At 43.8% G+C, this 25,750-nt stretch overlaps 1 protein-coding gene across 8 annotated transcripts in view; it reads left to right on the top strand.

The window, feature by feature from the left end:
- The window catches only part of ATP8A2 (ATPase phospholipid transporting 8A2), a 369,499-nt gene that overhangs the window by 232,346 nt on the left and 111,403 nt on the right, over window positions 1–25,750 (top strand). The window lies entirely within an intron of this gene.

Below are 25,750 nucleotides of genomic sequence, written 5' to 3'. Positions count from 1 at the left end.
TCAACTTTTCCTAGTGGTATTGTCTTTTCCAGGGGCTCCTGTTGTTTATTTATACCTTGATGAGAAACCATCAGGTATAACTCACTGAATTCCACTAAATTTTATCGTAAATTTTCTCCTCCCACTGTTGGTATACTGATTGCCCTGCTGAAAGCCAGCCTGAGGAGCAGAATGTTCCTGGCAATGTAAACTTTGATAAGACACAGGGACGGATTAGTTTTGGAAAAGCTACAGGGAATCTGTCTGTGCTGGTGGTAGCCAAGTTTGATAGCAAATGAGCGATCTGTCAAAAGTCCAAGAGCTCCACAATATTGTGCATAATAATATGTATAAAGCTCTCACTTCTTGTAGTATGGTTTTTCATTGAACCTTGGAACTGATTTGACATGGTTTCTAAGATCATGATTCTATGATTCTATCAAGTGACAATGCTTTACAATTGCCTGAATTCTACAAATACATATTTGATCAAGCATAATCAGATATGCAGCATGAACAGTTAACTATGGCATAGAAGCCACTCATGGCTCTACAATTCATCAGGGCCACGCTCATAGAATCATAGAGCTGGAAGGTACCTCCAGGGTCATCTAGTCCAACCCCCTTCACAATGCACAATTGGTTGTGGTCTGACCCTCTGGGGAAACAGAAAATAACTCTGTTCCATCCTCTGTATGACAGCCCTTCAAATACTTGAAGATGGCTCTCATATGACTGCTTAGTCATCTTCTCTCTAGGCTAAACACACCATGGTCCCGCGGCCTTTCCTCGTACAACTTTATTTATTTTATTTTATTTATTATATTTATATACCGCCCTCCTCAGGGGCTCAGGGCGGTTTAGATAATAACATAAGAACAATACATGGAACAGTCTATAAAACATTTGAATAACTGTGCAATAATAACTAATAATTGTAAACATATAACATTATAATTGTATAACCAATAAACAATAAACCAATCAACTTGGTCTCCAAACCCCTCACCATCATCATAGGCCTCCACTGGACACACTCCAGTTTTGCTACATCTTTCTTCAATTGTGGTGCCCAAAACTGAACATAGTACTCCAAGTGCGGTCTAACCAGAGCAGAGTAAAGTGGTATCATAACCTCGTATGATCTGGTCACTATACTTGTTTTGATACAGCCCCAAATCCCATTTGCCTTTTTACCCACCAAGTTACACTGCTGACTCATGTTCAGTGTATGGTGTACTAAGACTCATAGATCCTTTGCACACATACTAGTCTCTCCCATTCTATACCTAGAAATAAAGCCCGCTGTAGTGTTAATACAGCGGGCGCTAGAGCCTGGCTCCCCACCCCATCGTCCCCGTAGGGCCCCCCCAGGGACGATCTTCTGCAGCCCCCCCCCCAGCAGCGACCATCTGCGGCCTTCTCCCGGCCGGTCCAGCGGCCGGGAGAAGGCGGAATGGGCGACTTCCCACCGGCAGCGATTGTCTTCGGCCTTCCCCAGCCGCTGGAGCAGCCGCGAGAAGGCGGAGCGGCTCCCCCCACCCACCCGCGGCCACTCTTACCATGTTGCAAGGAGAGATGTGAGATTCATGTGTTCATATAGAAAACTCTGCTAACATCACTGAGCTAGCTATTTCATTTGTGGGAAGTCTATAGAAAGCCTTGCCAGGGAATTCCCTGTTGTCACCAGTTTTATTTGACTGTGGTAATTAGGAAAGCATTGCTATCCGTTTTATCTCTCCTAATTATTTGAGTCAGAACCAAACCCTGAATTGCAGAAATCACAGTTTAAACCCAAAGGGAAGGGGCAAAAAAATGCAATCAAACTACACCTCTTACTTGAGCTGTTGATAAAGGAAAGGGGCCACAGACAGATTCCTACTAGTCCTACGTTTCTAAGACATTCCTTTTCTTATACAAGAAGGCTGCCAAACAAATGCATTTACCCATACTGTGATGTCAATTAGCACTTGTCTAGAATCCAATTTTCCTGCTGCTGGTTGTTTTTCTTTACTACCAAAACTCTTCATGTATTTTCACCGTGCAGCTCAGTGACCAGTTTTCTTTTTAATCTTCTGTCCACAAATCCTGTAGCCTAGTTTAGCAGGATTGCAACCATGAGCTAATTAAACCAAGGAAATGTTCTAGATTTGTCTGCAAATTTGTTTGTTTTTTGTCCCCTGCCTGACTTCTGAAACATGAAGTATAGATCTGACCCAGAATCTCATTTCCCCTTTGTAACATTACAGGGTTAGTCAAACTGTGGCCCTCCAGAAGTCCATGGACTACAATTCCCATGAGACCCTGCCAGCGTTTCATGGAAATTGTAGTCCATGGACATCTGGAGGGCCGCAGTTTGACTACCCCGGAATTAGAAAGACGCTTTGAACAACAGGTGACTATTGCCTCCTCACACAAATTCTTCATGAGCGACAGCAGATTTCTCAAATCTCAGAGCTGGATCATTTTCTGCATCAACTCTACCATGTGTTCCAGAGTTCCTGATGAGTCACTATTTGCTCCTGATTAAGTGATCTTGGGGCAGTTATCTAATTCATTTGGAAGCCAATATTCTTCTCTGTATAATGTGTGTCCACCTCCCCCCCCCCCCTTTTGTGGGGACTCTCTTAAGGAGTATGAGGTTTGAGCCGCCACAGGGTATGCCCAGTTGAGGCCTATGCCCAGCCTCATCCCAGATGCCAAATGATATCAGAGGCAGCCATATATTTTGATACCAGGTTTTTCCCTAGCAGGTAGGCTGTAGTATGTTCATTGAGCTGCAGGCGGGTCACTTGGTGTCACAGGATCTGCCCACCTGCTTTGCTGTGACCTGTTTTTTTTTGTTTCAAAAATAGTTGTTTGATATGTTTTGTGCTTCTCCAGGGCCTTTACCACAATGGCTGTCGCTCCAGGCTGCAGTCTGGTGTTTTCCTCAGGGCAGGTTGCCCCGCCTCTTCCTGGCTGCACACGGGGTAGCTTTTGGCCCGGTACACCTCATCCACCCTGAGCCTGAGTCGGTCCAATTGGAACCGGAAATTTGCCCTGCCATCAGACAAGAGTCGGGGCCAATTCCTGGTGTGGAAATGGCCCAAGAGACTTGCTCTGAAGAGCCCCAAACCTGCAATATTTAAGTTGTTAAAAACAATTATTGAAGATTTTATTAAAATTCTTATATTCATTTTTGAAAGGGTAACATCCTTCTGAGGAAATATTTCCTTTTAAAGTGTCTAATCTTGGCATTTTTCCTAATCCGTCTCCATTTCTAGAAGGTGATTCAGCAGTAACATCTTTAAAAGACAACAAGGAGGCTGGGGGGGGGGGGTTCACATTTTAAAACCCTGTCCTGAAATTCCGCAATAAATCTGTAAGTCTGGGAATTGTTAATGTCATATAATGGGACAAAAGTGATAAGGAGGTACTTAGGTAACCTGATTCATATATTCTTGTTTCCTATTTAAAAGTATATCCAGCACAGAAAGAGGCCAAGGAAGAGGCAAAAGAGATGGAGAACACAATGTTCTTACAACAGGGAGACGTAGGAAGTTTGGTCATTTTGGCTGGACATGCCTTAAAGCTCCAGAGGGCTCGAAGAAAGAACTCTCACACTTCCATCCTAACCACGACTTCCAAGGAACTAAAAGGTCCGATCTGTTTAAGCTTCCCTGTGGACTGAAATTTAGGATTGGCTGCCAGATTGAGACAGGAGTAGGTGGTGGCTGTGGAAGTGAAACTCTACGCCCGCATGATATATAACACTGCAAAATACACTGAAGGCTCAATTTTTTAAAAATGTTATTAGCATTAGGAGTGAATCACTCTGACATTGTCAGGAGAAAAAAAACAACTTGAGAATTTCTAAATTTGTTTATGTACACAGTTTCCCAACTTTGTTGGCTACTTCTGTCATCAATAATTCATTTTTAGCATCGTCCACATTTGCAACTGAGTAAGGGCTTGAAATGAGCCTCTTGTGGCGCAGAGTGGTAAGGCAGCCGTCTGAAAGCTTTGCCCATGAGGCTGGGAGTTCGATCCCAGCAGCCGGCTCAAGGTTGACTCAGCCTTCCATCCTTCCGAGGTCGGTAAAATGAGTACCCAGCTTGCTGGGGGGTAAACGGTAATGACTGGGGAAGGCACTGGCAAACCAGCCCGTATTGAGTCTGCCATGAAAACGCTAGAGGGCGTCACCCCAAGGGTCAGACATGACTCGGTGCTTGCACAGGGGATACCTTTACCTTTACCTTTAAGGGCTTGAAGGGTCAGCAATTTCGACTCTCTTCCACATAGCAGAGATCCCGAGACGTTGAGCTCTTCCCCTGACAGGAGGGATAGAGCCAGGACTTTGCCACAGACCTTCCTTTAGGCATCTCTGATGCTCCCTACTCTTTCCATCTACTTTGACTTGTGCACAGGACTAAGCTACTTTTATGTATAATAATAACCACGGAAGAAGAGCTTTTTTATATCCTGCTTTTCATTGCCCAAAGCAGGCTTAGAAGTACCTTTCCCCTCCTCTCCCCACAACAGACCCCCAGTGAGGTACATGGGGCTGAAAAAGCTCTAACTGAACTGTTCTGTGGGAACTGTCCTAAGAGAACTGTGACTAACCCAAGGTCACTCAGCTGGCTGCATGTAAAAGAGTGGAGAATCAACCCCAGTTTAGAGTCCACCACTCTTAACCACTACAACATGCTGGTTTCCAGATTGGAGTCCGCTGCTCTTAACCACTGCACCACACTGGAAAGGCTTACCAAAGCTTAAATAATGGCCAATGAAAACCTTTGGGGGCAATTTGGTCCTTAGTTATGTAGTGCTATATCCCTAGCTTGGTATGACCAAAAAGGAGGAGGACTGGCCTATGCATAAAGAAGATGGTTGGTTCTTATTGGTCCCTGTTTTGTTTTAAGAACTCACGGATGCAGGGAAGGAGAAATAGGGCAGGGTATATAGACAAGAACTGCAGTTCTTCAATTTTTCACTTCTTCTGTCTATTAAACTGGATGGACCTACAGCTGGTAATAACAATCCAAAAGTTTATATAACATTGTGCAGCTTTTGGAGTGTTGGTAAGTAAGGTGTCATTATTTCCATACTGCGGGTAAAGGAGTGTCAATGAGGTCTAGCAATAGGGTCTTGCCTATGGCCAACTTGTAGGGTCACAGTCGACATGTGATTTGAAGCAAGGTCTTCACAGCTCTTTCTCTGGCTTGCTTCTGATGGCATTTTGCCCAATATATTTTTTAAAGCATTGTAAAAACCCATGTTCAGTTTCTATTCCCAGCATTCCTGTTCTCATACTCGGTCATAGTGCGCTCCCCTAAGGCAAGATAAATCTGTTCCTTCTCAAGGGATGCAAAGGGGATATTGGGCACTCATGGCCATCGGATGAATGATTTCCTTGCCTGCGTTAACAAAGGTTTCCCCATGAAGGCTAAACTTGCCTCCAGACATCTAACACACTGTTTATCTGTGGGTCCAGCAAAGAATGCCGCCAGAAACATAACAAAAGCAAGGTCTCCTGTACTGTTATCTGGAGAAGATGGAAGACGCTCAATTAATTATTAATCAACTCAGTCTTCCAGGCACATTTCTCTCTTAAAGTACAAGGAATGCTATTAACGATAAGTTTCTATACGTGTGAGAAATGGAGGGGAAGAAGAAATACTTCTCAACTCCATTTTGGCAATGTAGTGTTCATTCATGTGACTGGTTTGTCTGTAATATCTGCAGTTCCAGCAAACTGATGGTCTTCTGATGTCTTGCCACCTGAATAAGGGCTGATTCTGCCACTGTTGCTTAGTTTTCGATTGCTTAGAAACGTCTGGCTGCAAGCTAGCTGCCTTCTCCGTTGATGCGCTCCTGGCTTTAACTTCCCAGCAAATCTTAATTATTCCACAAATCCAGCTATGCAAAGTAATATTCCATTGATCTTGGTGAAATGATGTGGCCATTGGCAGGTATTCTCATTTTGTTGCTGACAGCGCTCACTCGGAAAGTAAAAGTAGCTTGAATCGATGCTTTGAAACAGCACAGGGTTATTGCAAAGTCTGGGGCAAAAGAGAAAGGAAAGAAATGGGAATTAGAGATGTTAGTTACTGGTTACAGGTTGCCTTCCAGATCAGGTTCAAGGTTTTGGTTCTGACCTTCAAGGCCATCCATGGTTTAGGTCCAGCATATATGAGGGACCGCCTTTCGCCCTATATCCCCCGCAGGGCTTTACGCTCTGCGGGGGCTAACCTATTGGTCGTTCCCGGCCCCAAGGAAGCCCGCCTGGCCTCAACCAGGGCCAGGGCCTTTTTGGTCCTGGCCCCAACCTGGTGGAATGAGCTCCCGGAAGAGCTGAGGGCCCTGCGGGAATTACCAGCATTCCACAGGGCCTGTAAGACGGAGCTCTTCCGACAGGCTTATAACTGAGGCCGGGCGGAAAGAAGATCAGCCCCCCCCCCCCTCACAAACTGGCGGTAGAGAGTGTCACCCCCCTCCTGTAGTTGAGGATGCGGAGACCAAATGAGTAGATTAAGCCATCATTGTTGCCATTATTGTAATTTTATCGGATCTTATTGTTATTTTAGGGTTTTAGGGGACGGGGTTATGTAAGCCGCCTCAAGCCTTCGGGGGGAGGCGGGGTATAAATACAATAATAATAATAATAATAATAATAATAATAATAGTCCCCATGTGGCACTTGGGGATCCTCTGTAATTAAAACTCATCTCCAGACTAAACAGGCCAGTTCCCCTGGAGATAATGACTCTTTTGGAAGGTAGACTCCATAGCATTATAGGACCTTCCCTGCCTCAAATCCCGCTCATTCCTAGCTCCACCCCTAAAGTCTCCAGGTATTTCCCAACCCAGAACTGGCAACCCAAATGAATTACCTTCCTAAATTAGGATAAGAGTTTCGGTAACTCCGCACCCCATAGACCTTTCTCTACCTGGAGGAAGTGTCCAAACTTGTGTTTGGATGCATAATTCTCATAGTATTCTTTCATGTTTGTGTGTGTACAAAGTACTGTCAAATTAAAGCCATCTTTTGGCAACTGCAGCAAGAGGCTTTCAAGGGAAGTGAGAAGCAGAAGTTCTTTGCCAGTGCCTTCCTCTGCAGAGCCTTCATGGGTGGTCCCCACTCCAAGTCCTGACCTTGCTTAGCTTCCAAGAGCTGACGAGATCCAGCCAGTTACACTGCTGCCTTCCCTCCTGTGTATTATTTGTACTTCATTAAAATGTACTGAGATGTCTTTCTGTTAAAATAGTAGTTTATAACTCAAATCAGGATATAAACTCAGAGCTCATCAATACATTTGCTAAACCAGTAGAGACTAAAACTGAGTGGCTCTGGAGGTCCCTGAGCACAAAATAAAGCCTGAAAATGCCTTCTGAAAACAAAGGAGACAACTCAAGGCGGAAGTCCCTTGAGTCTTTAGACAAGTTGCTCCCTACAGAGCTCCATTAAGGGTGAGCCAGTCTCCAGAGCAAGTGTAGTTGGAATGGCCCACGTTCCTCTGGGCAACCAAATAGTTCTTGCGATATATTTTCAAGTTTTATGCTGAATGTGTATACTATAGGTTGCCCACAAGACTATTAAACAGAGTTGATTTATGACTAGGAGTGAGATTTCTATATTTTAATTCCTTTTCCATATAAGCTTTGCATCTAACAGTGCAATCCTGAACAGAGTTTCATCCCTCAAGGTCTATTTTCAAGGGACTCAGAAGGGTGTATCTCTGTTCAGTATGGCACTGTCGATCTCTCTTTTGCCATATCTAATTTCATCACTGCTCTATGATCTATCTGATATTGTCCATAGCTTGGATTAGCAATTCACTGCATCCTTCTTTTCTTCTTCCCTCCCCCTTCCCCCCCTCCACTGCCTGTGCTGCTCATATAACCTTAAAACAAAGATATCAGGTTAGGTGATTTCCCTGTAGTGTAGGGGTAGTCAACCTGTGGCCCTCCAGATGTTCATGGACTACAATTCCCATGAGCAAATGCAGGGGCTCATGGAAATTGTAGTCCATGAACATCTGGAGGACCACAGGTTAACTACCCCTGCTGTAGTGGACACAGAAGGATGTAGCTGTGGTTAGGGTGCACCATTACATTTAAATTCAACCTCAGTATCAACACATGGTGGGTTAATTTCCATCCCAAACTGAAAAGAAAGCTCTCTAAATGATTGTGCTGCTATTATTCAGTTTCCAATAGCAAAAAGTGATGTCATATTTCACCTCAGTGGAATCATTCTGTGCTCTCGACAGATATTTGCAGAAAGCCAAACAACTTAATATCGCCCGTTTCAAACAGATGTCAAAAATTTTATATACACCCTGAAGCGTACGAGCCTTCCAAATCCAGTAAATTTTAAACCTCAACAAGTCAGTCTTAAATACAGAAAACTTTATACCGTGCTCTGATTAACAATGCGAAACATTGCCCTGCACTCGGAATAACATTTCACATAATAATAATGAATAATTGTGTGCTGTGAAATCTCAGCTGACTTATGATGACTTCTGGGCCAAGGCAAGAGAGGAGCAAAAGCGGTTGCCATTGCCTGCCTCTGCATTGCAACCCTGGGCTTCTGTGGTGGTCTCCCGTCCATGTCTAACCCTGCTTAGATTCCAAGTTCTGATGCGGTCGGCACAGGGACCCCTGAGAATTACAGATTGTCTCCAGACTAAAGAGATCAGTTCCCCTGGAGAAAACACCTGTTTTAGAGGGTGGACTCCATAGCATTATACTCCACTGAGGTCCCTCCCTTTCCCAAATCTCGCCCATTCCTGGATTCACCTCCAAAGTCTCCAGGCATTTCCCAACCCAGGCAGTGACATATCTACAGTAGGATGACCAGAACGCATGTCCCGAATACCATTGAATGGGGGGGGGGGCACCATGCAGCTCTCCAGCAAGCCACCCTCCCTGCCTGCCCGCCCAGAGCTCCCTGCAGAAGGAGCCTTGCTGCTTTTGCCCCTAGTCAGAGAACTCACCTAAAGGTTGGCATTCCTGCCCACTCCAATGTCACCAAGCCCCGGGCACCAAACAAGCTAGATACGCTACTGAATCCAGATACGCAATTCTAGGACAGGACAGTGAGTTAGTTATTCAGGATGATTCATAATAACATTTATTCTTAGAGAAATGACTATATTTGTACCTTGAGAATTGATAGACTGATAATGGCAGACTGCTACTGCACGGCTTCCTTTCACCTGATGACTTCTAAATACAGAATAGCCTCTTGATCATGTGTAAACGATACCAAAATATCATTTCTGAATCTTTAATTGACCGTAAACATAGGCAGGGGGAATTTTCTTTGAAATTAATTGATAAACAAAATTAGACAGTCCCTAAAATCAATCAGTAGTTCTTTTGTATGTTGACTTGGAGAAGCTGTTGATTGATTAATGGACTGGGGAATATCATTAAAACTCTTCCTGCTAATCCCTAGAGCAGTTTGACAAGTGCTTTAAATGCCCCCCCCCCCCCTTCCCTTTCTGGCAGTGAGACGAAGACGGAATATAAATGGTTGCTTTTTCTTTTGCATATGCACAGTGCTAGCTACCTGCCTGCCTTTCTGGGCATGCCTTCCCATACGATAGGAGCAGCAAGTCTGGAGGGTGACCAGCATTCAGTGTGTGCATTGCACATGTCTTGCGTATTGGGAGGCTAGGAATCAGCCATGCTTCCCCCAAAGGTGGCTTCTTTGTAAATATGGTGTCTTTCTTAATGCATCCTTAAATGCAGGAGTTAGTCATCTTCACTCATTTGCCAGAGTTCTGTTTTTCTTATTTCCTAGGAACAAGGGAAACATTTTATTGTCATGGGGATGAATGATGAGAGTGAGGATTTACACCAAAGTTTCAGATTCTCTCTCTCTCAGGAGAGCCTTGCTCTCACCTCCACATCCAGATGTCATCCCTAATTTCCATTGCGAACAATTATTTCAGCTAATGTGTTCCTATAAAATCTTTTGAAAAGCCCTGAAAACCAGAAGGCATGTCCCTGAACTTAAGTCCTAAGGCAATCTGCTGGTTATTTACTCTGAGCTTTTTTTCTTCCTCAAGGTTCATTAGTTTTTTACCGTGTGGGTAGAAGAAAAAGTTCCTTATCATAGTAAAGGTAAAGGTATCCCCTGTGCAAGCACCGGGTCATGTCTGACCCTTGGGTTACGCCCTACAGCGTTTTCATGGCAGACTCAATACAGGGTGGTTTGCCATTCCCCTCCACAGTCATTACCGTTTACCCCCCAGCAAGCTGGGTACTCATTTTATCGACCTCGGAAGGATGGAAGGCTGAGTCAACCTTGAGCCGGCTGCTGGGATCGAACTCCCAGACTCATGGGCAGACAGCTTCAGACAGCATATCGCTGCCTTACCACTCTGCGCCACAAGAGGCTCTTATTATCATAGTATAATCATAGTATTATCATAGTATACAATACTCTGAGATTAAAACCACTGCTTCTATGATTCTATTCTGCTGTTCATTGCTGTTATGAAGCTCTGGATCCCTTATCCATTTCTGAAGCAACCAACATGACAAGCAATTGATTCCACTGCTGAACTACACTGACTGTGAAATCCCCCCCCCCCAAGATACAACCCCTTTGTAACCCAATGTTTCCCTCCCTCACAAGCAGCAATCCATTGTATTGTCATGTATTAGCTTTTTACTGCATAATGCAAGGGAAAGTGGAGGAGCCACAAGCAGGACTGCTGCTTTCCCTTTCATGAGCCTCCTCCCTAAGCCCCACTCAATGTCCAAATTAACTCTCATCAGTTAGGGTAGCACATCTGATTTCTGACTTTTCTGAACACAACACAAACACAGATTTCAAGCTGCTAGAGATTCATATGTGGAAAGAAAACTAATGGTTTTCCCAAAAATGCTCAAACAAATAGATAATTTTAATAGCCCAAATTACATCGCTGAATATTTGGCTGGTGAAATTATTTCATGTGCTTAGAGCATTCTGTATATTTTGGCAAAAGAATTGCTTGGGCTGCAAGACCCTTTTAGCTTGTGCCAGGATGTAGAGAAAGGAGAAAAAAATTAAAAGTATTTTCCCAGAAATGCATTGGAATGTTCTTCAGGTGGAGAAGGTAAAGAGGAGCACAGAAGGGAAATAAATGTCTTAGTGGCCTAGGTGTTGGTTGGAGAAAAGCTGCATCCATTTCTGAAGCAGTAGATAGAAAGGGCAGCTGGAAGGAAGACAGTAGAGGCCCATGCTGGCAGCAATTAGCTGCCACTGTTGAGCGGTAGTCAACCACAGAGCCAAGATGGTGCTGGAGGTGGGGGAAGATAGGGTTGCCAGCTCTTGGTTGGGAAATACCTGGAAATTTGGGGGATGGGGACTAGGAGGATGGGAGTTGGGCAAGTAGGGTATAATGTCATAGAATCCACCTTCCAAAGCAGTCATTTACTCCAGGGGAAGAGAGCAACCATAGGGAAAGACTGCCAATTCTACAAGTTAACAGTTGTGGCAGTAGTCCCAGACCTCATGGGATGAGATACATGTAGTTATGGTCTATAATAGGTCTTTGAGCAAGATAGGCATAACATTATTGTCATGAGCTGTCCAGAGACCTCTGGAGAGGGATGGCATACAAGTCAAAATATAAGTAAGTAAGTAAGATGGATTAGGCCCTCTCTTGACCGTGGCTTGCTAGATGTAATGGGCAAATACGGTTTCATTTCCTGAATAAGCCATTATTTGCTAATTGGCATCGGACTACTAATGCAGTTCCATGGTGGTGGAAAGTGCCATCAAGTTGCAGTCTACTTATGGCAACCCCGTAGGGCAGGGGTAGTCAATGTGTGGTACTCCAGATGTTCATGAACTACAATTCCCATAAGCCCCTGCCAGGGTTTGAGTTGTATTCCATGAACATCTGGAAGATTACAGGTTGACTACCCCTGCCGTAGGGTTTTCAAAGCTACAGGCAGAGGTGGTTTGCCATTGTCTGTGCCTGCATAGCAATGCTGAACTTTCCTGGTGGTTTCAGCATCCAAGTTCTCACCAGGGAAATCTTGCTGACAAGACTGAACTATCTTGGACTAGTCACCTAGCTGTAAGGTTATTTGTATTTGAATTTCCCCTCAGTCACTGTTTCATACATGCACTGGTGAAAAAATGCAGTAGGTTGGAGGTGTTTTTGGCTTGTTTTTGTTACATTGGTGATAGTAGTACTGCTGTGTGTCTGTTTTTGCAAAGACTTGCTGATTATCCAAGACTGTTTTCCATTCATGATTTCTTTTTGGACAGATTAGCATGAAGTTGCTTTACGATGCCAGACCACTGGCCTATCATGGTTTGAATTGTCTTCTCTGATTGATAGAGCTCTTCAGTGTCTCAGACAGAGGATTTTACATAACCTTGTTCCACTTATACTGTCTTGTTCCATTAGTATTAGTTAGCTTCTGGGCTGAATTCAAGTCACTGGTATTGACTTTTAAAAGCTCTATGTAGCTTGGGGTCAGCATCCTTCATGGGCCATCTACCTGACATCTGTGGTCATCTTCAGAGTCCCCACTTTGGGTGCCCTTGCCATCTAAAGCTAGATGGGTGGCAACTCAAGAAAGGACTTTCTTAGTGATGTCAGCAACTCTATGGAATTCCCTGGAAAGATTCATCTTTCTCCTTCTATCACTGTCTTTCACCAGTGGGTGAAGACTTTTTGTTTTGTTTGCCGTTCCCTGGCTAATCCTTTTTCACACTTATATGGTTAATTTTTTTCATTTAATTTCTACTTTTGTTTTGTGTGTGAGTATTTTAAAGCTGTTTTTAATTTTTCAGTTGTTGACTCACCTGGGGACCCTAGGTTGGGTGGAAAGGCGGCATTAAATGACAAATAAAATAAATAAATAAAATAACTGTCTACCTTACCCTTTCAACTGAACTTGGGACTTTCTGTAGGGAAAGAAAATGTTCTGCCATTGAAGTGTGGCTTCTCCCACCTAGAATAACAAAAGTATCATTATATGCAAAGTTATTTAACAAACATGTGTAATGTACACATACTGGATTTTGTTTCTTCTGCAGTGTATTAAAGCATCAAAATGAGATTAAACCATAAGAAAAATTTAATATTCTCCCTCTACATTTTTTTGTATGTGACCTGAGAAACTGGATGAAAAATAGAACATTTTCCTTAGAACCAAAAATGTGTAGGCAAAGTTGGCAGATCCCTTGTGTTTCTTTGCAATGTGTCATTTCTTCTATTTGATTATTTGAATTCTACTTGAAGCAGGAAATTAGGAAAACGATTTCAGCGTGTTCCAACATGACATATGTTTATATCTGGGCTCCCTAATCCTCTCCATCGGCTTGAAACCTTCTGAGTAATCATAGCCATTGGTGATGGTGGAGGAGACCTCTTTTGCCTGCAGCCAATCAGATGTCAAGGCATTTACCCCATGGCACAGGGAAGCGACCACAAAATACCCATTGCTGGTTCCAGTCAGAACTGGGGATATGACTCCTCTTCCCTGGGGAAAGCATAGAAGCATATGGCTTGAAGGGGCAGCTGCTATTACCCATCCTAGTAGACCTTAGGGGTATGGCTGCCTTTCATTTTTGCCAAGATCCATTGCTATCTGCAGAGAGCACAACATTTGCAGCAAGAGCATTATGAGACCCATACCAGTAGCTCCCCCATAATACACACGTATGTCATTTTTATAAGCCCCATACCACAGACTCCTGTGGCTCTCCATTTTTAATATTAGGGGCCCTCTCTTCTAATAGCTCCCGTGCGTTGGAGTTTGATGCCTTTTTTATTAGAATTCTAGCTAATCCGCGTTTGGGATGTTGGCCAAAACTAAACCACTAGGCTAAAAAAAAAAAAATTGCAGAAACCAAATACAAAGCCTGGATAATAAGACACACAACTTGGTGTAACACATCCAGACTTTTTGAAAAAAGAAAAAGAAACAAACCCTTGAATTTCTGCCTAAACTATAATCCTTTCCTTCATCAGCAGAGAGCTTGCCTGTAAGATATATATATAATTCATGGCTTTAAAATGTCAGGACAAATGCAGCTTGGTTTATGAAAGGGCGAGCAGATTGCTTCAAACCACATGAAAGCCTAGTCTTTTCTTCATGTGAGACGCTGGTCAATTATACAGTGGTGAACACCATATCGTAAAATCAGAGTCTGGAATGGTTGTGGACTTCAGCTGAGCAGATACTGCAGATTCTCATTAACATACATTCAGCTATTAATAGAGAAAGTCATATTATACTCCTGAGGAACACAGAGGCAGCAGCAAATATTCGAAAGAATAGTCGCAAGACATTCTTAGCAAGAAACTCCAAGATCATGTCAGGGTAAAGAGGAGCACAGCACATTTAGGGGAGTGGGGAATGTTCTGGAAGGGCTGCCACTGCATTCAGGACAGATGCATCTTTCTCACACCGTTGTCATGCTCTGAAAAAAACCATATCAAGGTTCTGTAAGTTTGTATACTGAGAGCTTTCCATTCACAAGCACTAATTGGATAGTGTCTGTAGCGTCACCAAGACAGCTGCGTCACAGTTCCTTTACCAGCTTTGCAACTATTAAAAGCATATCCAGCTTTAAAAAAAATGAGGTGAAAGTTGAACATATAAATGGATGGAAAAACATGTGATGTGGCTAGAGAAAGGCCAAGGCTTATAAAATGTATACCTGACACACAAATCATCATGCTATGTTAATGCTGCATGTGAGGCTCCCACGATGACTCCTTGTTCTGTGTGTTCTTTGTACAGGCATGTACATGTGTGCGCACACATACATATGTGTTAAGTGCCATCAAGCTGTTTCCACTTACGGTGCCCCTATGAATTAATGTCTTCCAGAGCATCCTCTTGTTAACTGCCTTCCTCAGGTCTTGCAAACTGAGGATTGTGGCTTCCTGGATTGAGTCAATCCATCTCCTGTTGGGCCTTTCCCTTTTCCTGCTATCTTTTTCCTTTCCAGGGACTCTTGACTTCTCATAATGTGACCAAAGTACAGTAGCCTCAGTTTTGTCATTTTAGCTTCTAGGAAGAGTTCAGGGTTCATTTGACCTAGAACTCACTGATTTGTCTTTTGGGCTGTCCATGATATATGCACACCTTATATTAACTCTATTTGTGGGCCAAAACCTAGTATGACAAGACTATCATTTGTCTGCCCATGTGGCAGTGGGTATGTGCAGGTCTCGTTTTAGCAGTAAAAGGAGACCAGGACTTCAAATCTACCTTCTGACGTAATTATTTTACAGTGAATTGCTTTAGCCGTTTTCTGTTTTCTCTACTCCAGATGTGAGCCAGGAAACTTCAGGGGAAAGGAGGTGCTGAAGGGATGAGAGTTAGCATTTCTCTCTTATGTGTTCTGCCATATACTCACTCAGTGGTCTGCCTGTCTGTCTGTCTGTCTGTCTCTCTCTGTGAACATCAGGCTGATTTCACTCTGACTGCTATCTCATAATAGACCCTGGTTTTGCTACTTTCAGACTGCAAGTGGTTTCCTCATGCCCAGTTTTGAGCAGTTTTGTTATATCATACCATATGATTCCACGAAATTTGGGGAGATCTCAAAAGTGGGTTATAATACAAGCTGGGGAGTACGAGGATTTTTTTTAATAGCCCAGACTACTGCAGTGGCCATGTACCAAAAGCCTTTTTGGCTTCTGTGAGGATCTAGGCATAAATTTCACTGGCAAGGTTCAAACCAATGGCTTTCAGGGGTTCTGTGCATTTAATATTGACTCTATTGCAAACATTTTATTTATTTGCTTATGCCCTGTGTTCCTTGCCAGTGGGGATCCAAAGTAGTTCCAGTTTACCTTCCCAACAACCCTGTGAAGTAGGCTAAACTGACTGTATGTAATAGCTCCAAGGTCCATCCAGCAAGCTTCCAAGGCAGAGTGGGGATTCAAACCTGGGTTCCAGATCCTAGTCATAGAATAGAATCATAGAATCATAGAGTTGGAAGGGGCCATACAGGCCATCTAGTACAACCCCCTGCTCAATGCAGGATCAGCCCTAAGCATCCTAAAGCAAGGCATGGGCAAACTCTAGTCCAGGCATGGGCAAACTGTGGCCCTCCAGATGTCCATGGACGACAATTCCCATGAGCCCCTGTCAGCGAATGCTGGCAGGGGCTCATGGGAATTGTCGTCCATGGACATCTGGAGGGCCACAATTTGCCCACCCCTTTCCTAGTCTAACACTCCAACTTCTATACTACACAGTCTCTCTCTTGAATGATCCTCAAGCATGATGGTAGGTTCTTTGGTTCCTTGGCCAGCCTTGTGCCCTGTACGTCTTGTGCCCTGTACAGGCATTTGCATATCATAGCAAAACATCCTCGACATGGTGCATTAGACTCTTGGACTGCTGACTTACTAGAAACATGAACTGAAGGGGGGTTGCATTCAGCTGGCTTGGCACATAGTAACCTTGTGTACATCAAGTGTTTTATGTTGTCAGTGCTGGGACTATTAAAGCTATCATTCCAAAAACTACCACAGCAGAGCTGACAAACTCCAGGACTAGTGAGAACTTGGAGTCAGAAGGACCTGGAACTGAGTAGCCTAGCCGCTTTCCCCAGAGGAGATCGGGATAAACCACCACTGTCCCTCTTCAGACTATGATGTAAAGCTTTCCTTTCACTTATTCCCATGATGATCAATAAAGAGAAAAACAACCAGCAGAGCTCCAGGTGCTTGTGTGAGACATACAGTTTAGTCAACAATGCAGCTGAGCTTATGTACCTTTTAATTTTTTAAAGATGGTTCTGACCCCACTGGAATTTCTACCCTTCTGCAAGTCAGTGGGATTTAATAAGTTTAAATTCTAAGTACTTAGAATAAACTGATACAGATTTGGTGTGTTCTTCAGCTTAACTGGAGTTTATTCACCGATCTGATCTCTCTGTTTACATACAGACTTTGGATAGAAGAGAGACTGGTGGAGGATTTTTATATACAAAGCTAGCCAAAGCTATGACTTTAGCAACTTTGAACATTCATACATTTAAATACATACATCGGTTTTGCATCATGAAAACTTTGTTCAAACAGCATAAACGTCACCTATACACTTGGACATCACTAAATGGATTACACCAGAGCCAAATCGACTATATCTTATGCAATCGAAGATGGTCCAATTCAAGTCTTGCTGTCAAAACATATCCAGGTGCTGGTTGTGGTTCAAATCATGAACTGTTATTGGCTAAAATCAAAACAAAACTGCAACATCATACAACATTTATTTATTTATTTACTTGTTTGTTTGTTTGTTTATTTATATTTATATACCACCGCTCTCAAATGTCTTGTGGCGGTTTACAAGATTCACAAGTACAAAAAAATCCCATAAAAACCCATTAAAACGCAATATCATGGTGGCGGTTAATAAATATATAACCCACTCCCCTCCCCCCATTCAGCAAAGGTCTATTACTCTCTATCTGGGAGCGAGGGACTTAGTTGGTTTTGGCTAGAGATACACAGATCACAATACTGGGGACTGCCTTGGCCTCATTCATATGCCTGGCAGAAGAGCTCCATCTTGCAGGCCCTGCAGAAAGCTGACAGATCCCTCAGGGCCTGTAGCTCTTCTGGGAGCTCATTCCACCAGGTTGGAGCCAGGGCCAAAAAAGCCCTGGCCCTGGTCGAGGCCAGGAGTATATCCCGGGGGCCCAGGACCACCAGTAAATTCATACCTGCAGAGCGAAGAGCCCTGCGGGGGGCATTGCAAGGGTAATCTATGGAACAGTCTGAACATATAACACAGTCACAAACTAACACATCAGCAACAGTCCAACTTTGGATCTAAATCAACAGAACTCCAATGGCTTTTGTCAGCAATAATATAACAACAACTACAAAGGCAAACCCCCAGGGACGTCAGGCTGGTTCAGTTCATGAACGGGGTGTCTGAAGGGGGACCTGTGTATGCAGTAGAAGTTAAAAATCAATTTCAACTATTGGATGCAACAGACAAGATGCCTGATAAATTGTGGCAGCAAATTCAATCAACCATTGATGCTCAGGCATCTTCAAGCAGCATTCTGTGCCAGACTCATACTGGAGGACAGCTGTAAAGCAGCGACTTGGTCCATTCCCTCTACATTCATCAAGCACTACTTGATGGATGTGAACTCTAGAAATGAAGCTGTGGTGGGAAAACCTGTGCTAAAAGTGATTTTCCATTCCACACCTAGGGTAGCTATTCCCCCATGTTGAACTGCGCAGAAGCTCAATGAAGAAAACAGGGTTGCTCTTACCTGTAACCATTGTTCATCAAGTAGCCTTTTATGCAGGTGCGCATCCCTCCCTTCATGCCCCACTATGGACTGCCAAATGTGCAGGGGCCTACTCATGGCAACAAAAGGAAATGAGGGAAGGAGTGTACCCCCATCTGCCGTGTGATCCTTTGGGCAGGAAAAGGAATCTCTATAGACAGAGGGGAGGGGGAGCACTCATAGCAGCAGTAGTTTCCACATGCACTACTTCTACCCCTACCAGTCTCCAGTGAGCTTTTTGCTTCTTTTCAGTAGTAGGAGTGTCCTAGCATTGACCTAGATGGCAGGGGTCAGCCTGAAGCCTAAGATAAGGAAAGTCAGCCCTGGTTCTTGGATGGGAAACCACCAAGGAAATTAGGCACTGCTACACAGGGGCAGGCAATGGCAAACAACCTCTGAATGCCTTTGGCCTTAAAAGCCTTAAGGGATCACTGAGACTTGACAGGACTTTCCACAACCACCAAGGATATCCCTATGTATATATCTACCACCAGTTAAAATAAATAGCCAGTAAAAAGTCTGTTGGCTGTGGTAGCCTGGGAATAGTGGACTTGAGGGGAAATAGTACTGAATATGATGTCACCAAGAGTTAGGCAGCAAAAGGGGAGGATGTAATAATGATGATAAATAAAATAAAATATCCTCATTAGAGTGTTCAGGATCATTCTGTTAGCATGAGTTAGGCTGAAAGGGAAATTCTTTGTATTCTCTTGTTAATAAGCAAAGAATGATCAGCAAGTTAAGGATGTTACCAATTCTGTCACATTCTGGGTTTTAGTGGGTTTTTTTAAGATGAAAATCTTGTACTTCTAAAACTGCTGCTGTAGTCTGGTGACAAAGGCTTACAGGCTGTGTGCTCTTGAACAGGATAAGACTTTTATATCGAAAAATTAATCTGCCAACAAGAGGATCTTAATCAGGATGTGTTATTGATGAAAATGTGAGATAAATAAACCTGCTTTATTAGGCAGTTTTTAAAAAGCCTATTTGGAAGCTGCGTGCCAAAGGAGTGTGGAAGGAAAGGCTGTTTTGAGAAGCGAACACATCTCTCTGCAGTAAAAACTTCCAGACTGGCTATAATTGGTGCTCGTGATGATTGCTGATACCCCAACACCGTCAGCTTTCCATGCCCTTTGGCAAGATTTGGGGGGGGGGTGCTATACCTCATTAAGCTGTCTATTATCAAGCCATCATAAATGTACACTTGTAGAAGAGATTATTTGCTACCCTGTTACCTTAAAGCGCTTAAATAAATTAGTTCCCACTATTTCAGGCATTTAATATTCCATGATAATGATGTGCAAAGCTTTAAATTGCAATTAAAATTGCCCAGGACCTTGTTCAACTGAGGCCGTTTTCTGAAACATATTCAGACCTTTTTCTGAAAGTACTTTCTACAGCAGGTGTGTATGCTGTGTGGCTCAGGAAATTTGTGAAAGGCCACTGTCATTTCACCTCTAGGTCACCCATCTGGATTTGGTTTGTAGCATCAGCCCTCCAAAAGCTATTGATTCATAGATGCTCACTACGAAGTAGTCATTTTGTCCCATGCATTAATGTGTAAGAGCCCATATCTCATGAGTTCACAGAAGAACATGAGGCTGCAAATCAGAGGTGATATTTACTTAGTTGGCCTTGCTGAAGTGCACAGGAGCATTGGAAATATTCTATGTACACTACAGAATAAGATGGAATGCCACCTCGACATCACCTCCTCCATGATGCAGTGAACCATCAGGAACAATCTAGTGTTCCCCATCTCCTTCTACCCTCCTCACATCTTAATTGGCTTTCAGTGACTCCAGGTGGATTTTTGCCTCCTGCATATGCTCAGTACTTATCAGACTGAGTTTTTAAAGACATTTTCTTTATTTTTCCTTGGGTTCAATTGCAAAGGCAAATTTCTTTGCATGCCTTTGAATATATAGAACAAGGGTAGTCAAACTGCGGCCCTCCAGATGTCCATGGACTACAATTCCCAGGAGCCTCCTGCCAGCGAATGTAGTCCATGTACATCTGGAGGGCCGCAGTTTGACTACCCCTGATATAGAAACTCTGCCTCGATGGAGGGAAGCCTTCCACATGACCGTAATGGGGGAGCCATTATTAAATAGTATCTCTAGGCAGACATTAGATGTTGTGTAAAGATGTATATATGTACATATACAAACGTACATGCTCAGACTTTCCCTCATGATCAGGGAAGCAATAAAAAGCGATGCTCTTGATTATGTGGAGGAACGTACAGACGTATGCATGGTTGGGGTTCATTGTTGAAATCTGGCAGAACACATGGATGTTGGGGCCCATAGGCTCAGTCCCACTTCTTTGCATGTGTACAGTAAATACCGTGCATAACTTCTGCCCAGAACTGTACAGAAATGCCCATCCCTGAGCAATTGAACGGAGTGTTACAAGGAGGGATTGGTGGTGGGAAGTGCTGCCAGGGTGCAGCCAACTTATGGCCATAGGGCACTGGTTCTCAACCTTCCTAGTGCCGCGACCCTTTAATACAGTTCCTCATGTTGTGGTGACCCCCCAACCATAAATTTATGCAAGTGTCCTTTCACAGAAATTAAACCGAAACTGACCAGTGGCATGAAGATCCATTGTTCATGATTGTATATGAATTAGTTTTTTTTCCAGGGTTCCTCAGTTCAGTTCTGCCTCTTGTCCCCCCATGCCGATCTCGCTCTTTTCTGCTGCTCCAGACAGATAAACGCTCTATCTCGATCTACGCCACAAGGCTGTTGTGTGGATAGCGCCCCCCGGCAAAGCTGCTTGACCCGCCGTGACCCGTGTGAAAGCATCGTTCAACCCCCAAAGGGGTCCCAGCCCCTAGGTTGAGAACCACTGCCGTAGGGTTTTCAAGGCAAGAGAAAAACAGAAGTGGTTTGCTATTGAATGCTGTGCTGTAGCAGCCCTGGACTTCCATGGTGATTCTCATCCAATTGCCAAGGCTGACCCTGCTTCACTTTCAAAATCTAATGAGATTGGGCTAGCCTGGACCCATCCCCCAAAAGAACTTACAATCTAGAGAGCACAATTTGCTCAGGATTCCCTGCCCCAAAGATATCACACTGGTCTCAACCAAGATCAGGGACGCTTTGGCCCTGGCCCCAGCCTGGTGAAATGCTGTCCCTGGGGAGATCACAGCCCTGTGGGACCTTGGACAGTTCCACAGGGCCTGCAGTTGAGGCCTAACACAATTCCGAAATCTTGGCCTCCCTGTTCAAATCACCAGCCAAATTTGCACCAGAATCTGAAACCTACATTCATATCAACCCTCCTGCTATATGAAGGAGCTGAGTCGGAATTATTTAAAGGATCTATTATGGATTTTAGTGTTAGATTGATTTTATAGTATTAAATAAGTTGTTACTTGCCCTGAGCTACTGGGGGAGGGTAGCAGTCAGGGCTGATCTCCTCTAGGACTGACCGGTTTGTTCGCCTTGCAGTCCAAGGGACTCGCAAGAGTCTTCTCCAGCACCAGAGTTCAAAAGCCTCAATTCTTTGACGCTCGGCCTTCCTTATGGTCCAACTTTCGCAGCCATACATTACAACTGGGAAGACCATAGCCTTGACTAGAAGAAATTTCGTTGGCAGGGTGATGTCTCTGATTCTTAGGATGCTGTCTAGATTTGCCATAGCTTTCCTCCCCAGGAGCAAGCGTCTTTTAATTTTAAACTCTATGGACAGTACCAAAAGGACACTACAATAGCGTTTTTAAAACACAAGAGCACATTTTGAAACAAGATCCCAGAAGGCACCCCACTTGGAAATAGAAAGACTCTTTCTCCATATGGAATGGTAGGCTGTCTCCTCTGAGCTTTCAACACGCTCTGTTTCCCTTGAACGTTACAGTCCATCTCAGATCTCTGCTACGTCAGCCCTAATAAAAGTGAGGTAATGATAGTGCGTCAACTCGGGCCTTGAGCCTGAATTTCCCGGCATTTGAATCAGGCCCCCAAACATTAACTCAGATGTATCTCACTCTCTATGTTTTGTGACTGCATTATAAATAAGCAGCTCTGACTTGTGCAGCAGGCAGTCAACAGTTAAATGGGAGCAAAGAAAGCTCCTTTCCCAAAAACTCAGAAAAGGCATTTAATAACCGTGGGCCCGTTTGCTCAGAGCAGACCTGCAGTTGTGGCCTGCAATCCCCAGGAGCTTGGCAAGCTGAGCCAGACTTGGCAAACGTTTCTACCGACTCACCAAGTTTGAGAGGAGGTGTCTTTCCCCTCCCTCTCCGCCCGACCCAAGAAAGTCTCCTACAGGCATCACAAACGACAAGGGGCTTGCGAGTCGTGCCATACAGTCGAGGGGTAATGCTGGTTTCAGAGTAAAAATGTGTGTGTGTTTGTGTGTCCAGTGACCTTTATCAAAGGCATTGTGGTTTATGGTTCTTGATTGTTGTAAGGTATTAAGGAAATGGACTATGACTTTTATGTGTGTTGATTGGTGCAAAACTGCAATGCTGGCCCCTTGTTTTTGTGTACTAAGTCATAACCGTAAAAGGAAAAAGAAAGTAACACAAATATTCTAGTGCAAGTGTAGAAAGCACAACATTGTGCTTCATTTTACTGGTACAGATCTCACTAGAAAGCATCCCAAGTAATATTTGTATTTTCAGATGATATATACTAATTTTTTTCTTCTGCCTTAAATCCTCAGAGTTTTGTTGGTTTGGGCCCATCTAAAAAGTTGGTTTGGGCCCATCTAAAAAAGAGCCTCTTGTGGCGCAGAGTGGTAAGGCAGCCGTCTGAAAGCTTTGCCCGGCTCAAGGTTGACTCAGCCTTCCATCCTTCCGAGGTCGGTAAAATGAGTACCCAGCTTGCTGGGGGGGTAAACGGTAATGACTGGGGAAGGCATTGGCAAACCACCCCGTATTGAGTCTGCCATGAAAACGCTGGAGGGCGTCACCCCAAGGGTCAGACATGACTCGGTGCTTGCACAGGGGATACCTTTACCTTTACCTAAAAAGTAGCCTCATTTGAAGCAAGCGGGTTTGATTAACCAACAGAGGGTTGTCTTTATTAAAATATATTTTTCTAAGGTTGGGCATGGAATTAGAAGATTTTGATGTTGCCCATAAAATCCCCAGCAGTGCCAGCAGTGATAAAAATGAGTCCAAGAAACCCAGTGAAAAGTTACAAGTAATGTTTATATAGCAAAGTCAGATTTGTTTCTTTTCCAGGGGAGAAGGATGTTTGGAAGAGTCAGAAACAAACTCCCAACAGCTTTCTGTAAAATTGACAGATGGGTCTAGCGATACACTATAAATGTTGCAGCAAAGTTTTTGTTTTTTTTTAAAATACTGAATTGATCTGCATTGTCTGTGAATTGAGCTTCTAAAGCAGACTGGAGAGTCATAAGGCAATCTGCAAAATATTGACGCTGGGGTGAGAGCTACACAAAATGGTGGTTGAAAATAGCCCAAAAGACAGCAGGCTTTATGTTAGTAAATAATACATTTGGACAGTAAAATTTACAATGTTGAGTCTTTAACAAGTGGAAAGAATTTGTTTAGGCAGGAAAGTGCTTGGTGTTGCACCCAATCTGGTGTAAGCAGAACTGCTCTAAGCCCATGCATGTGTCTGCCTGTTTATTATTTATGTATTTAAAAAATTATTTGTCAATTTTCTTCTCAAGGTAGCTTACAGTATAAATAAAACAGCCTAAAACACACAATAAAACACTAAAACATTTGTAAAACCCATTAAAAGTCACAATTTAAAAACACCTATTAGGACTGCCAATAATAAAAGCTAAATCAATGAAATGCAGCCCTAAATAAAACTGTCTTCAGCTGGCTCCCGAAGATCAACTGTGAGGGGGCCAGGTGCATCACCCTGGGGAGGTTGTCCCATAATTGTGGGGCTGCCACATGTACCCACCAAACAAGCATTTTTAATTGACGGGATGTTCATGAGGGCCTTTCCCTGCGATTTTAGTACCCCGGTCCCAAGCAATGTAGGGATTTAAAGGCTTAAATCTGGATTCTAGTCATGAATTGCCAATCAGACACATTTTGTTTCCCTCCACTAGTCTGGAACATCTAAAATGGTTCATAACCAGACCATTCAAACTCGCAACAGATAAGTTACAGACACAAGCAGGGGAATAAATTGCAAACTATCCATGCCTCAGATTTCTCTCACCTGTTCTCTTACAGTGTTCCCCTCTCCCTCACTTTTACCCACGCATTTCTCATTTCATTCAAACCAAAAGGACATTCTTAGAACTCAGTTTTGTACATGCATGAAGCTGCCTTGGGCTTAGTCAGACCACTGGTCTCTCTGGGCCTGCATTGTTGACCCTGACTAGAAGCAGCTTTCCTGGGTCTCAGGCAGAGTTCATTCAGATCACCTACTAGTCCAGCCTTGGAACATACATTTGGTTTAGTGATTCCCCCCCCCCAAAAAAAACCACCTAAAATTACCATTCCCATTATCTTCTGATGTTTTCTGTACTGAATAAAAAGGTAAAGGTAAAGGTATCCCCTGTGCAAGCATCGAGTCATGTTTGACCCCTGGGGTGACGCCCTCCAGCGTTTTCATGGCAGACTCGATACGGGGTGGTTTGCCAGTGCCTTCCCCAATCATTACCGTTTACCCCCCAGCAAGCTGGGTACTCATTTTACCGACCTCGGAAGGATGGAAGGCTGAGTCAACCTTGAGCCAGCTGCTGGGATTGAACTCCCAGCCTCATGGGCAGAGCTTTCAGACTGAATATCTGCTGCTTTACCACTCTGCGCCACCAGTACTGATATAATTTGTCCAGAAAACATTTGGGAATACTGAATATTTTCAGCTCACTTATACTCTATGGGGCCATTAAAGTCCATGGTATAAATTTGGTGCTCTCGTGGGGGCAGGGGTTTGAGGCAGAGGCACCAGCCAGCAGCAGGACCAATGCTATGTGTCCAGCAGAACCAGTGTCAGTGTGCAACCCAACAGCACTAAGTTACATCACATCGCATGAGATAAGGTGGGGAATAAGCTGAATAAATTGGAGTAATCATCAGAGAATCCCTGAAATAGAAGGTGGGGAGGGCATTTCTGTACTAGTGCACAGTAGCATTTTTCTACATTGAGTGCACTGATTCTGCTGCTCTTGCGGAATCCCCCACCCCACCCCACCTCGTTTCTACTTCAGAGATAACCAGAAGATAGAGCTTAATCTGAAATTCAACATAATGGAGACAGTGAAGGCAAGGGAGAGAAGGGGAGGAAGGGATACATGGGGGAAATGTCCACAGGTTTTGTATACAAAATTCAGTCTGACTATACCTATACTGGAGCCTTGCGAGGAGGAATATACTGGAATCTGCCCACAACAAAGGATCTTCCCATGGGTCTGCCAGAGGTTTGTTATTTTAGAGCAGTGATGCAAATTCTGTAGATTGTTCCATTGAGTTCAGAGGTGTCGCTGTATTTAACCACTGAACAACTGTCCAGTGCTATGAATGCTTATTTTTAGTGCCTG

This window comes from Paroedura picta, chromosome 6 (assembly GCF_049243985.1).
Source record: "Paroedura picta isolate Pp20150507F chromosome 6, Ppicta_v3.0, whole genome shotgun sequence".
Lineage (NCBI taxonomy): Eukaryota > Metazoa > Chordata > Lepidosauria > Squamata > Gekkonidae > Paroedura > Paroedura picta.
Note: the sequence above shows the minus strand (reverse complement) of the source record. Positions and strands in the feature narration are given on the sequence as shown.